Source organism: Oryza glaberrima, chromosome 8 (genome assembly GCF_000147395.1).
Source record: "Oryza glaberrima chromosome 8, OglaRS2, whole genome shotgun sequence".
Lineage (NCBI taxonomy): Eukaryota > Viridiplantae > Streptophyta > Magnoliopsida > Poales > Poaceae > Oryza > Oryza glaberrima.
Window position 1 is genome coordinate 14,779,616 of NC_068333.1, and position 15,727 is coordinate 14,795,342.

The 15,727-nt window shown below is 42.3% G+C and overlaps 1 non-coding gene and 1 pseudogene across 1 annotated transcript; both read left to right on the forward strand.

Annotated features, from left to right (window-relative positions):
- Positions 1-418: 418 nt before the first annotated feature.
- Positions 419-525, forward strand: LOC127783414 (small nucleolar RNA R71). The gene has a single exon (XR_008019318.1). It is a non-coding gene; the product is annotated as a small nucleolar RNA R71 (small nucleolar RNA).
- A 9,864-nt stretch (positions 526-10,389) lies between these two features.
- On the forward strand, positions 10,390-12,834 carry LOC127783066 (uncharacterized; annotated as a pseudogene).
- Positions 12,835-15,727: the final 2,893 nt, after the last annotated feature.

The window sequence follows — 15,727 nt, forward strand, 5'->3', positions numbered from 1 at the left end:
CTACTTTCGTCCGTTGGATTCCAACTGTCAGTGTGGTCGTGACACAGTGAATTTTCGTTGAAAATTTTATTTTGGTTTGCTCTAAAAAAAATCATTTGAATAATTTCCTCAAAATTCAAAAATCCTAAATATAATTTTGAAATTCAAACATGTCATAATGCAAAAATTCAAATTGTTGGAAACAAATATGCGAATACGTACCAGTTTACCTGTTGGCGGAGGTCGCGTCGTTTTAGGTCCGATGTGCAAGACCGTACCTCCTTTCTGATTCAGTTCATGGATTTTCCACCCGTCTCCGGAGGTGATGGCTCTTTGAACCGTTTTAGAGAAGAATGCTCCTCCAGCTGCCGTGGCCAGGTGATCACGGGACATTGGGGTGAGTCCATTATAGAAATTCTGTAGAATCAGCCAGTCGTCCATCCCCTGATGAGGACAGGCGGCCACGTACTCCTGTAGTCGTTCCCATGCTTCCGGAATAGACTCGTCCCTTGTCTGCTGGAAACTGAAAATTCGTCCACGAAGGGCGTTGGTTTTGCCCATCGGGAAGAACATTGAGAGGAATGTCGTAGAGCATTTATCCCAGGTGTTGACAGCAGCACGGTTGGCATAGAACCACTGCTTCGCTCTCCCGAGGAGGGAGAACGGAAACAGTCTCAGCCTGACGGCGTCGGGACTGACGCCCTTGATGGTGTACGTGCTACATATCTCTAGGAATTATTGCAGATGAGCGTTGGCATCCTCATTAGGCTTGCCACGGAACGGGATAGCCTACACCATCGTGATGAGGATGGACTTCAAGTCGAAATCCACGTCTCCCATGTTGATATGCGGCCCAATGGCCACAATGTCAGTAGAGGGAGCAGCGAACTCGCGGAGAGTCTTGCTAGCCATAGTCTCGAAGATTAGTGGTGCTGATACGGCTGGTTTCTCTGTCGGTAGAGTTTTCTGTGGAGCAACGACTCGCGGTCTGATGCTCCGGAAGAAAGCTTCTGGATTTTCTTTGAAGTTTTCCGGCAAGTTGAAACCAGTCATGCACTATCCTGTTTTCACAACAAAAGTGAAAACAACCAAGGTTAGCCTGCAAAGGAAAATGATTATACAGAGGCAAATATAAAGTATTCATGTAATCTCTATTATGAATCTTCCCCGGCAACGGCGTCAAAAATGCTTGTTGGTATTTCTTAACGACATTACTAGAAGTATAATTCCCAGCAATGGCACAGAAATACTTCTGGTATATTATGGTTGCAGAGTTCATCCGCAAGCACACAGATATACCATTGTAGCATTTCACCCGAGAGTATTCCAAGGGTATCGTATTTGTTTTATTCCGTAGGAAGATCATGTAGAGAGAACTGGACTAATAATTTATACATTGCTTCTGATAATCATATTCTAAATAGGGGTTAAGATAATCCAATGGTAGAGTGACACACAAGCATTAACTACTCATTCTCATAACAAATGATCTAAGCTAGGTGGAAATAAAAGAGAAAGGAAATCTATTCCTATACTTCTAATATACATAGTATACATACATTTTAGTTTACTGATATACTAGCTAATACCCTCTTTCCGATGCCCTCTTGGTACTTCGAGAAGCCACTCCTGACTGCCGAGTTCCTTACGACAGCTCGTCATGACCATACAACCGGGGCTAAATACGGAGGAATACCCTCTCCAGGGAATTAACTTAGGATTATATATAGGTGCGGAGGAATACCCGTACTGAGCTGTCACCATCTGTGGCCCACCTCTCATCCGCAATATATAACCTCAAATAATGATATCCCGTAATCCAGACACCACGTCTAAACTACCAGATACTAATCTAATATCATCGTCATGACATAGAGTAATTGCATAAGCAAACATTATACCCACACCAAAGCATCTCCCAGATAAGCTAGCCATATATTCAGTATAACAAGAACATAATGTAAAGTAGGCATTCATATACTCAGAAAGTATTTCAATACGATAAATGTATTTAGAAGAGTATTCTAATAAAAGTACAAAGCTTACAAAAGAGAAGAGAAAAGCTGCTAGAGCCATACCTGAACTCTTCCGAAGGCGTCCGGACTCCGATTTCTATTCTATTTCTATTCCACCAGCTAGAAACTACTAAACTAAATTTGAGAGAAATGAGAGAGCTATTGCTTACGGTGTGTGTGAAGTGAAGAGACTGAGCTCCCTATATAGAGGTAGTTATGACGGTTGTGGAAGGGGAATTGTCCGAAGTGCCCTCCAACCATCATTGGGATGCAATCCTGGACGTCCACGCCAAAGCCTGGATCCAACGGCGCCAGTATTGGTTCGGCTGAACCACCTGGGGCTGGCCCAATCCAGCCCAATTTCGGCTGGTGGCCTCCTCTATTGCTCCACTCCGCAGACTTGTGAATTTTGGCCCAATTCATCATGTCAGTTCTGAGTTCTTGGCCCATCTATTCATAAGTCTGGTTCTCGACATTTTCCAATTGATTTATCGTTTGAGTTGATGTCGATGCTCCTCCACTTTATTATCATTCTCTGCAAAAGGTTAGTATACCTAATACTAATGTAATATTATTATTCTAACATATTTATGCATTGCAAGCATCACTAGTTCTCTATTTTGGTAATATTGACGGTCGAAATTGATTGATAATGACCGTCAACAGCGCTCTAAAAAACGCTCTAAAGCTGCCACATGTTATTTTTTATTCAATATGTGGGCCCAATATTACCCTTCTCTCTTCAGTCAAAAAAAAATATTACCCTCCTCTCCCCTCACGTGCGTGTGTATGCGTCCTCCTCCCTTTTTTTCCTCCATGGTAGTTAAAGATCTAAATCATTTATTTGATACCGTGAGGGAGCATTCTTTATTCTTAAAATGATATTGTTGTTATATATTCGACTGTTCTGCTCTACAATAAACAATGCAAACATAGATAACTGGTTCAATTGTTATTTCTTCACAAGATAAATTTAGGCTTGGAAGACATTGGGAAAACAGGCTACACATGCTGATTCCCACCAGCTTATACACACGATCAAGCACAGCTTATGTCGAGGATATGGCATAGTTACCCTTATTACCACATGATAGACTGCCATAGCGCAGATGTGTGCATGCGCTGTAATTTCATGCCATAGCTATTGATATCCATGCCTTTGTGGGGGAGATATCTGTTGGTGATATGCCCTAGAGGCAATTATAGAGATGATTATATCACATACTATGCTTACATATTTTATATCCAACATTGTTCCTTGAAATAGATAACTCATTATTGGTTAATGAATATATGATTCTTTCATGAGACTCTTTTTGTTGTATGTTGCTATTTCTAAAGGATCCGTAATCAACCATCATAAGTGATACAAATATGTTTAAATGATCAACACATGTATTAATTGATGGTCATGTCTCATGAATCATGGTATAGAGATATCAAATTAATAATGTGGACACATGTTGGGAAACATGTTGTTGGATAGACCCAACATGAGACACTGCAAGAGCCATATGTGCTGTGTCATCAGTGATCTCATTTAGTGTTGGTATTGAATCCTTAGACCTAAGATTATTATGGTTCCCAACGTGTGTAGTAGCTTACTTAGGGACTGCTAAACGCTACTCCGTAATTGGGTAGTTGTAAAAATAGTTTTCTGATATGCTATGAAACATGTAGTGGGATATGAATAATCAAGATGGGATTCTCCCCTATGGAGAGATATATCTGGGCCCCTCGATATTATAGATTATAGAAGTGCATGGCCATGCCAAAGGTGATTGAGGAATCAATCAGAAGTTACATAATCTATCACAAGTTCGAGTGAATGATTTAGCTATTAAATGATGGCACATATCTAGCCTTGAGTTTAATCGATATCGTGAGGCAAAGGGGGTTTATACAAGTATACACTAGAGGTTCAACCGATATGATCTTTGTGTATGCTCGGTGGGTCAATACATTTTGCTAGGGGCCACTGTTGACACGTTGACCGAAAAGGAGTGTACATGAACCTACAAGGTCGCACGCTTAATGGGCCGGAATAAGGGAATTGAATGGAGATCCAATATGAGCGTAATTCGAATAGGGATCCGAATAGGAGTCCTATGGGCCTTGGAGGTTCGAGTCATGGATCCTATATATTTATGAGGGGGGTGACCGGCGGTGTGATTGCGTCACGTGAGAAACCCTAGCCGCCACTACCCTCCTCGAGCAAAACCCTAGCTGCGCGCGGACGCTAGCACGTCTGCGCGTGGCGTTCCATCCCTGTTCGTGTGGATACCGGTAGAGGTGTCGTTGGTTTGCGGTGCTGATCGGTGTGAGACCATGGCGAAGAGAACGCACGAGGAGGAGAATGTCGAGCTGCTACGATCGACTACTTCCTCTACACCAACACGCGCTATGTCCTCGATGTTCCTCCGGCTACTTAGCATTTACTTCCACTGCATAGCACATCGAGTGGTAACGATCTATGATCTAATACTTGCATGGTTTCTGGTTTACGCGGTAGAAAAATTTTGATTCATGCTACCATAGCCTACAATGTCAACGGTCCTGGCAGACTAGTTAAGAAAATTCTTGCCAATATGCTGAGAAGAGCTTCGACTGCTGCAGCTTCCAGGTTGATCCACTATAAAAGCTAGGTCTGCCTGGTCTCTAGCTTCTCTTATACTAGATTATACCCCGCACGTTGCTACTGGAATTTTTAGATGTATCTTGTTCACTTGAATTTGTTTTGATTAAAAGAAAATCATACATACTTCTGATTAAGGCAGATGCTTATGGTTTTATAAGTCCAGGGGCAGCCTGCTGATTATAGGCCTGTTAGAACCGTAGAACCAAGCAAAGCAGCATGCATCCCAACAAACATAAGCATCAAGATGACCTTGACGTCCAAATTAATTAGTGTTGGTGACCGATGATGAAGTACATGAGTGTTGATCCCAATTGTACAACCAAGCAATGTTCGGCGAAGAGTAATTGTTCCACAATATGTGTGGTACAGAAACCTTGTAAAATAAAGCAATATGTATATCATAGTAAAAACTGAATGTAAAATGTTCTTAGAATGCATTTTGTGGAATCAAAATTCTCCAGTTTGATGGGAAATTAATAGTTGAAAAGACTAATTTGGTGTACAACAATTTAAGAAGGATCATTAGAGCGAGTGAGAATATTTGGGAGGAGGATGGGGCAGAAAGATGGCGTCTATTCATGTAATTGATTGGTTCAAAACATAACTGGAAATTTGATACCGAATTCAATCAAGATTGAGTATATGAGATGATGAAGTCCGGTCGCCGCTGGTTGAACCGCCCACCTGCCGCTGGTCAGATTGCCGAAGCCTCGCCGGTCAGACCGCTCGAACACCTGCGGTCAGGCTGCCGCTATCCCACCGGTGAAACCACGCGCACACCTGTGGTTAAACCATCGGGACCTAGAAACATTGGTAGATGACAAACTCAAAGATGCAGATTGAAACTTTTCGACTTTATTGCATCAACTAGTGTTTACAAAGTGCACCAACAGCACTCCTCACCATAATCTCGAACTAAACTCGAAACCCTAACTTTCTCTCAACTCTAGTCTCTCTAAAATCGATACCAGGAGGCCTCACCCTCGCTCTCTATTTATACATGAGGTAGGCTGTGCAAAGCCCACGAAGCTAACACAACTTAGGACTCCTAACCCACATAGAAAACCCTCTCTTGCACATATCCAACTAATATCTTTCCTTATCTCAATCAAACTTCCCGAATTCGGACTCCCTTCCAAATTCGACTCCTCTTTCCATACGTACACAATCCTTCTTGTATACCATATGGATTTCTTCATCACCACATGCATTGTCCTCTAGCCTTTAGTATCCCGCTTGATCTCTTGATCCCTGGACATCAACTTCTCCCAAGTTGACTCTGATCTATCACCAGCAACACTCTCCCAAGTCCTCAAGCAACTCCTGCACATGCAACAACCAAGAAACCATATTCCGAGCCCAAGTTTGTCCCAACTTGACTCACATTAGTATAACAACATTATCCATACTCATAGAAACCGTCTAGAAGCCAAATCCCCGAAGGAAATATCCAAATCCAACAAAACAACCCGAAACCGGCATCGATCAGGATCCTGCCGATCAGACCGTCGGGCCGTCCGGTCTGACCGCCGCAACACCTGCGGTCTGACCGGCGGCACTCAGCCGGACTGACCGCCAGGATCAACCGAAACTGCACACTCCACAAAATCAACCATCTTATAAAATCTCCAAATTAACATTAGCAAACCACCAATATTTTCATCACAAAATCTAAATCAACTCCTTGATTCTACCCAACTCGCATCCAGCACAGCCGCCACTGTCTGCCGCCGACGTCGAGCGTCCCCCGCCGCCTAGTGTCCCCATCAGAGCCTCCGCCGCCGCCATCGCCGACAAGTTTATTCACCCCATTTACAGCAGCTGCCGCCGTCCCATTATGTCTCCTTCCCAATCGCAGTTGGTGCGGACCATTCAAAAATGGCATCACAATGCCTGCTAACCCCAAAGTGCCCCAACTCAAAAATGACCTGGTTTGACGGGAATATTTTTTTGCTCAAGCGGTCAAGCCGTTGCTGGGACAACTAAATTCAGCAACAAAGTGCAAACAAGAGTGATGTGAAACAAACTACAAACCTGGATGATTTATGTTTCTGTCTTATTGTTTCATTCATGGCACAAGTAGATTCACGTAACATTTGAAAAGCAGCAGGCATTAACCTCTAGCATATGAGTCTGGCCAATGCATTCTACACCAAGCATAACAGCGCAGAACTGCAATGAAAATGGCACAATACCAATAGCTCGCTGCTGCACATACATCATAACCAACAGCAGAATTCCAGAGACATCAAGCATCAGAAATTTTCGTCACCAATTGCACAAGTCAGCCCCAGCAATGCCAGAATTTCTAGCAAAGCGCCTACACAGCGGCGGACACAGAATTAAAACCAAGATGAGGCGAATATGTTCGCTCTTCATAAAGACCACTAAACGCAATAAATACTATATTTATACTGTAATCACATAAAAATATACTTAAGAAAAATATACTTAAGGCAAACAAATCATTTTATAACAAAGCAATAATATTTGCCCCATACATAATTCATTATACACAAAAAGATTCACAAAGCATGGTTGATACATAATTTTGTTTAGTACTTTTTAATTTTAGTAATTTATTATACATTAAAATCACTTTACTTTTAACAATGTTCATGATAGGGTTTTTTTTTTTATATAGGCCTCCATCATTTATGTTGAGCGATATTTTTTTTAACTTCATACTCCCATCCCTAAAATCATGCGTCGGCCACTGCTGACTGATGCCATTCCGAGGCCTGATAAGCTTCATCAAGTGGACGTACGTAGAGCGGAAATGCTGTTGGGCGATCGATCGCCCTGGGGATGGGATGGGGTAGCGATCAGATTCACTCCTCACCTCCCCCTTTCCTCCCTCCACCTAGTTTCCTTTTTTTTACCGCAAGTAAATTTATATACCTAAAGTTTATACACCTAAAGTTTACTTTATAAGTTAAAAGTTTATATATCCGATTCAAATTTGGATATGAATTCAAATATTCTTTTATATGTAGTATTTCTATACATCTAAAGTTTATACACCTAAAATTTATAGACCTAAAGTTTATAAGTCAAAAGTTTATATACCCGTTTCAAATTTGAATTTGAATTATATCTGATTCAAATTTGAATTTGAATTCAAATATTTTCTATATATAGTATTTCTATACATCTAAAGTTCATGCACCTAAAGTTTATAGATTCAAAGTTTATAAGTCAAAAGTTTACATGCCCGATTTAAATTTGAATTTGAATTATATCCGATTCAAATTTGAATTTGAATTCAAATATTTTCTATATATAGTATTTCTATGCATCTAAAGTTTATATACCTAAAGTTTATAGACCCAAAGTTTGTAAGTCAAAAGTTTACATACCCGATTCAAATTTGAATTTGAATTCAAATTTTTTATATATAATATTTCTATACATAATTTTTTCTAACTTTTGTTTTTAAAGAAAATTGTGTGGTGTGGTGTAGTATAAAGAGAAGAAAGGGAGGAGGAAGGGGGAGAAGAGGGAGGAGTATAGGGGGGACTGATCGCTGGATCGATCGCCCATTAGAAGGGCCGTACGTAGTGTCGCGGATCTGGCAGCTGGTCTTTGTGCCTTTTATATGGAAGCAACCAAGTAAAGATTCTAAAAGAATATCATACTCTATCGATGAGGCTACTTGTACTTAAAAACGTGAATATTAGGAAAATAACTAATCTCTATTATTATAAAAATTGAAGATATTTTTTCCCGGTGCTTTGATACATCATCCGTGTTTAAATTAATTTTAATCTCTATATATCTCTATCTAAACTTAAAAATAAGAAATTTCCAAAGTCGGAAAAAAAGAAAAAAAAAGCTTCTGTCGTTGGTAAAAAAAGAGAAAAAATAGTCCTACTCCAAAGAAAAAAAAGTCTCGCCACTAAAAAAACCAAAAATGGTCCGTTTGGTTTTTTTTTCACCGGCGACTTTTTTCACGTGAAAGAGTTTTTTTTTCTGCGCATGCGCTATTGTTTTTTTCTCCGGTTTTTTAAATCACCGCACGCCTCACGAGCGCTTTTGGTTTTTTCGTCAATTTTTTTTGTCACCGGTTTTTTATCATGTGCGCTTTTGGTTTTTCTCATCTGGTTTTTTAATCCGATCTATTTGCGGCATGTCTACCGAGTTGAACTCTGGCGCTGCGCCGGCACCATATCAATCGTGCGTTTTCTCTCCAATTTGATTGCAAAAAAAAATCGATTCCCACTCCCTCATCATTTTCTCCATGATTTTGCTGGCTTTATTTCGTCGGATTTAATTTACCGGTTGCCGATGATGATGACGATCTTCCCCGATTGTTTTTATCCCGAATTTTACACTTTGATTTTGGGTAAAAAGGAAAGAGGCGAGTGGATAAAAACCCTCAACCAATTTTGGGTGATCGAGAAAGATTCGGCCGGATTTGATGGGTCGAAGAAAATAGGCCAAACAGAGGGAGGTAGTGGACCGGCCTAGGGCTGAAAACGGATTTACTCGTGGCTGGGTCAAAGCGAGCATGCCAAATGGAGGGAGGTAGCGGATTGGCCTAGGGCTGAAAAGTAAGGAAAGCTTTCGACCCAAAAACAAATAAATATTTTCATTAAATTTTTTTAATTATAACATATAGAGATCCCAATATTAAGATTTTCATTAACAAAAGTTAATTATAATGTATAGCGATCCCAATATTTCAATTTATTGTTCAGCTCTTAATATATCATTGAAAAAATGTCTTTACCCGTTGCAAGTTGCAACGCATGGGTATTTTTTCTAGTATTTATAAAAAAAAGAAGAAGGGTGGGGCTTCAAACCTAGGCCAGCTAGCCCTCCAACTTGTGGAGCAAGTCGGAAAACCCTGGGCGTTTCTCAAGCTTTCTGTACTCCATCAAGTCGCTCTTCTGTGGTTACATCCAATTTTCCAGTAGTTTGTATGCTCTCCAGTTAACTGACGAGACAAAATGTTAGTGCAGAGCAGTCTGGTGTCTGAGACACATTAGATCTCCTGCTTGCATGCTTGCGTATGAGAGCAAAATGACCAGTGCTCCTTTTGAGTTTTGATCTGCTTCGCTGAGTTTTACTTGTGAAAAGCCATGCAACAGAGTATATGTTGGTTGATTGACTCATGGGTTTGAAGATATATATCTCGTAGTTTAAGGATCTTCATTTTTCTGTCTTTCAGTATATTGGAGGAAAGACCACGGTAAATAAAATATATTACAGGAAAAAGTGCAGTGGAAACTGAAATTCGAAGTTCATAGAGATGAAAAAAAGATGATCTACGATGCACAATATCAAATGAATGACAAAATTTAATTCGGTCCAAGCATGCACCACTTGGTTGATCTTCTATACAAAACCTAATGGGGGAGTTTCAACCTGCTGGAAAATCCTAAAATTCCCCTCCTCGCATATCTGAGCAATCTGTTTGTACACACTCCAAGTGACCGATATCTCCACCAATCAAATACAAAAGTCCATAGTAATTGGGTGTATCTACAACCGGCCAGATGTAGGCGTTGTTCACAGTCACTCAGCAGTGTGTGATTCATCGCCAATGTAGTTGTATATGTTCAAGATGTTTAAATGCACTTAACACGCAATCGTCACTTTCTACCACCCTCAGGGAAAGGTCAATAGTACTAGTAGAACTCACTGTTTGCTCCAAAATTATTTTCTCCATGTCACCAAAAGCTAACTCATAGCCAACTCATACGGCATGCGCTACAAGTTGTCATTGGTTAAAACATTGAAATATTATGGCAGATGGCCAAGGCCAACTTGTATACCAACCTATTGTGAGATGGCATCTAGCTCTTCTATTAACCTTGCACTGACAACGATTGTCCCATGTCCACATATAACCTTGCATATTTTGTATCCATGTCACTAGGAAACGGGTAAAGATTTGGGTTGGGATGTATGGAGGAAGGACATGAGACGATTTATGTATCAGAAAATCTAGGCAACGATATCCCGTTGGAACGGAATACCCTTCTATGAGATAGTACATGATACCTGATACCCTGTTGTGGTACCAGCTGCATGGTACCCGATACCTGTTACTCGGTACCTGTGATACTTAGGACCTATAATACATGTGATACTTGTGCAAGAGAATACTCCATCCGTCCCACGAAGGTGGACGTTCTGCTCCCAAGCAAAAGTCCCATAATTCTTAATGTTGTACTCTCTCAACAGCACACACTAGCAAACTCCTAGAAAAGCACCCATCTAAAAACTCCTAGAAAAGAAGTGGGGCCATCTAAAACAGTAGCGAACTCTTTCTCCTCCAAGCTGTAGGCTGAGTTTAGTTCCAAACTTTTTTTTAAACTTTCAACTTTTTCATCACATCATAACTTTTCTACACACACAAACTTCCAACTTTTCCGTCACATCGTTCCAATTTCAACCAAACTTCCAATTTTGGCGTGAACTAAACATAGCCGTAGTGTTGATGCTAGCACCCAGCATTAATTGGATGCTTCAAATATTCTTTTTTAGCAGATGTGGCAGTGTACTAGTACTAGTCGTACTCCTACTTAAGCATTCAAATGATTAGCCCCAATCCCATAAATTGAGGGCACAATGGCCATTTTCACACAACACTAATTTGACCCAACTATCCTAGGATGTCGAGCATTATAGGGTGGAGGAAGTAGTTAATATGTCTATCCCGTTATAACAGGATTCCGTTTTGTAGCAGTCCTCTTTCTGTATACCTAGTACCTAATCTGGCCGGGGTAGAACCTGAACAAACCACACATTTATATGCTCATGGTTAGGTTTGAAGTACGGATCTTATCATACTCCTCATTAAAAAAATTATCCCAATTATTTTCCAAGTATAGCTGTGTGCAAAGTCATACGACAATAGTACTCTCTCTGTTTTTAAAAAGGAAAAGGTACGAATTCCCCCCCCCCCCCGAACTATCGCAGTTGTCCGAATTACCCCCCTGAACCACAAAACCGGATATTCTTCACCCCCAACTATGCAAACCGAACGAATTACCCCCCTCGACCTAATCCGCGGTGGTTTTGGTCTACGTGGCTTACACGTGGCATCCCAGTCAACCTTTTTTTAATAAAAAAATAGTGGGACCCACCTGTCATATTCTCCCACCTCTCTCTCCCCCACTTTCCTCTCAATCTCTCTCTCTCTCTCTCTTCCCCTCTTCCTCTCAATCTCTGTCTCTGTCTGCACTCTGCAGGCGTGCACGGGGGTGGGCGGCGGACAGCGGCGTCGCGGCTACGGCCGAGCGGACGCGACTGCGGCGGCGGCTGCAGGCATGGCGCACGGGGGCGGGCGGCGGACGGCGGCGTCGGCGCACAGGGGCAGGCGGCGGATGGCGGCGTCGCGGCGACGGCCGAGCGGAGGCGACTGCGGGCGCAGTGCACGGGGGCGAGCGGCGGACAGCGGCGTCGCAGTGACTCTTGGGCACAAGGGCACACAACGGCATGGGGATGGACGGTGAGCGGCGGCGCGCGGGGGTGTGCTGGCGGGCGGAGGCGTAGTCGAGGGGGGGGGCTTGGCTGAGAGGAGGAAGCACGATTTTTCCCTGTAAATTTCCCGGTGGCTTGTCGCATCTCGTTCATCGTTGTCTGCCTAAGACTTGACGGACGAGGAGGAAGAAGGGAGCGATTGGTTTCACGGTAAGAAAGGGAGGGACACGTGGGCGGCTGGAGCCGGTGGCCGACGGCCGTTTTTTCATGCGTGGCTCCCTAGAGGTTCACGTGATTGGCAGAGACGCCAGGTCACCGTGCGCCCTGAGACTGATGATTATGTGCTTCTACCTGTTAATCTATCTGATGGTTTTGTTCTATCATTTGAGTTTTGGTCGAGTCCACGGACCGGACGCTCGACGAACAACGGCAACAAGGTGGTCGAGCAGGGCAGCAGCAGCCGTCTTCCGTTGCGCGACCCACGTCTCGCCGTCGGAGTTAAAGATGTCGTTGCCGAGCAGGTCGCGGAAGACGACGTGCCAGAAGGGGGGCGGCCGCCGCCGCTCGCCGTCAACCAAAGCAACCCAGGGGAAGTGAGGAAGAGGGGTGGCCGCGGCCCCTCGCCTGCCCCGCCGCTCGCCTCGCCGCCGAGCTCGTCTCCCCGCGCTCGCTGCCTCCGCCGTCGCCTCGCCTTGCCGCCGCCGCCGCCTCGCCTCGCCTCGCCGCCGAGCTCGTCTCCCCGCGCTCGCTGCCTCCGCTGCCGCCTAGCCTCGCCTCCCCGCACTCGCTGCCTCCGCCGTCGCCGGGAGGAGAGAGAGAGTGTGTGTGAGAGAGAGATAGAAGAGAGATTATGACATGTGGGTCCTACTTTTTTTTAATAAATAGAATGCTGACTGGACTGCCACGTGTACGCCATGTAGTCCAAACCACCGCGGATTGGGTCGAGGGGGGTAATTTGTCCGGTTTGCATAGTTGAGGGTGAAGAATATTCGGTTTTGTGGTTCAGGGGGGAAATTCAGACGACCGCAATAGTTCGGGGGTAATATATATGACATGATGTTTTATTGTTAATCTTATTTATAAAATTAATATAAATATAAAATTATAATTTATGTTTACAGTATATGTAATGATAGGAAATGTCACAATAAAATACTGCATTCATAGGAATATAAGACGTAAGAATCTAACTCGGAGAAGGCAATGTCTCCTTGCCCTGTATCCTGATAGGGTTCTCCGAGTTCTACTTGAGCAAGGAAACGTCTAGCCGCATAAATATAACACTAGAAAGGCAGGGCATCGAATCACAAGCCTTAGCTATAGACCCACATTGAGAGACAGCCAGGTGGAAGAGAAGCCCTATTCACCGACATCAGCTCGTTGAGACGTACTTGGTGAATTCTAGTTGGTGGGTTAGAATAGCTAACTTGCTCCCTCTTTGTAATCAGTGTGGTACTTTTCAGAGATATTCAGATAAACTAGTGTAATGTTATTACTTATATTGAGAACTTGAACCAGTATAAAAATCCTTGCCTCCTATCTCCTTACTACAATCTCGTGTATCTATACCTTAATACCGACAACCCCAATACAAAATATTATATTGTTGTCAGGTATAGTCCATCGACGAAAAGCTATATATATTACCGGGAATGTGAATATGCAAGAGAATATGTTGACAATGAATAGTGGAATAGCTTATTTATAGAAGAGAACTTATGCTGGTATATATAAGTTGGAGATCAGTAATGGTATGCACTGTCCACCAGTTCCAACGCCATTTCTACCGTTGTAAAGGTAGAGGCAACACTATCCTACTAAATGATGGTCTTGGAAGGCATCAAGAAAGAAACTCAAACAAAGTCTGTTACTTAAGTGTTCTATGTTGGTGCTTTAGCTAGCAGATTTCATCAACTATGTGCTTATTGTTCCGGTACGACTGATATGACGTATTTTCTTGTGAAAATGAATCTTCACTGAAGAATCTTCAGTGAATCTTATTTGGCCACTTGTAAATTTCAGCTTACTATAAGGCCCTGTTTAGTTCCTAAAACAAAAATTTTCATCATGTCATATCAAATGTTTACACACATGCATGCAGTATTAAATATAGGAAAAAAACCAATTACACAGATTGCGTGTAAATTGCAAGACGATATTTTAAGCCTAATTATGCCATGATTTGACAATGTGGTACTACAGTAAACATTTGCTAATGATGGATAAATTAGGCTTAATAAATTCGTCTCGCAGTTTTCAGGTAGAATCTGTAATTTGTTTTGTTATTAGACAATGTTTAATACTTCACATGTGAGCCCGTATATCCGATGTGACACGTCGAAAAAAAGAATTTGCCAACTAGCCTAAGTTGTCTTGACAAATCCATGTTAGGTTGTAAACATCAACTCCTTACCAAATTACCGGACCCTTGCAAGAAAGTAGTTAATTAAGGGTCACTGGTGACTTTCTTTTTTTCTTAAATGCAATATGTAATTTTCTGCCATTTGCGCACTATAATCACCATCTACCAGGGCAGTATATTGATTAGTACAATGGACCCTGTTGCGTCATTTATATGCTTCAATTATTCAACTAGCACCCATAAAAAAAAATCAATACAAACCGCATACGCTGCATAGTACATATTGTTACGAACAAGAAGTGATGTATAAGTCAGACCATGTGTATCACTGCTGGTTCATAAGTACAACCGGCAATCATTGTTGCATGCATCATCATAATATGAAATTATCAGTCATGTATACATATAGGTTAAAATAAGAAAATTATGGTAATCGACTCTCTAAAGAGGTACCAACATATTTATAATAGAAGAAATATGGTATATATCTCTTTTTTTTTTAGATAATGTGGTATATGTAAGGACCCGCCTCTCCCAGGCCAGGCCCGCTTACATCTGATAGCTTTCATAGGTCCTCGTCGATCAACCTCAGGCCAGTAACGTTCCCTCTTGGCCACGTCCGTATGTCCAGTGCCAGCGCATGTGCCATGCTGTGTGACCACTCCAGGTCCACACCAGCCAAGTGCACCATGCCTGCGCAAATTGCGACACACGCGCCCATGAAACCGCGAGAGTCGGCTCTGATACCACTTTGTAACGACCCGCCTCTCGCTTACATCTGATAGCTTTCATAGGTCATAGATTGCCCTTACGGACCAACCCATATCTTTTTGCACACTTTGTCCTCACTCGTGCATGCCCGGGAATAATTTCCCGGTCAGTCACCCATACCAAATTGCTCCAGGCCAAGCACGCTTAACCCTGGAGTTCTTTGGAAATCGGCTTCCGAAAAAGAAGTTACAACTTGTTGATATGAGTATTCTATTAATCCTATTAAACCCTAAGCTGGGATGTCACGGTATATATCTCCTAGAACCTACTTAAGTTATAAAGAATCTCTCTAAAAGGTCAGGTGTACAGGAAAGTGAAAATCATCCTGAGTTCATGAAAGCAGAGAGCTCATGATGTTTGTGAGGGCTATGGAAAAAAAAATATGGTTACATATCTCCTAGAACCTAGTTAAGCTTTCATATATACTTCTCATTCTCTATGTATACCCCTCACAAACATCAAGAGCTCCCTGCTTCAAAGAAAACCAGTGGTACTAAATTTTCTATTGGGACAAAAAGCAGATACCAT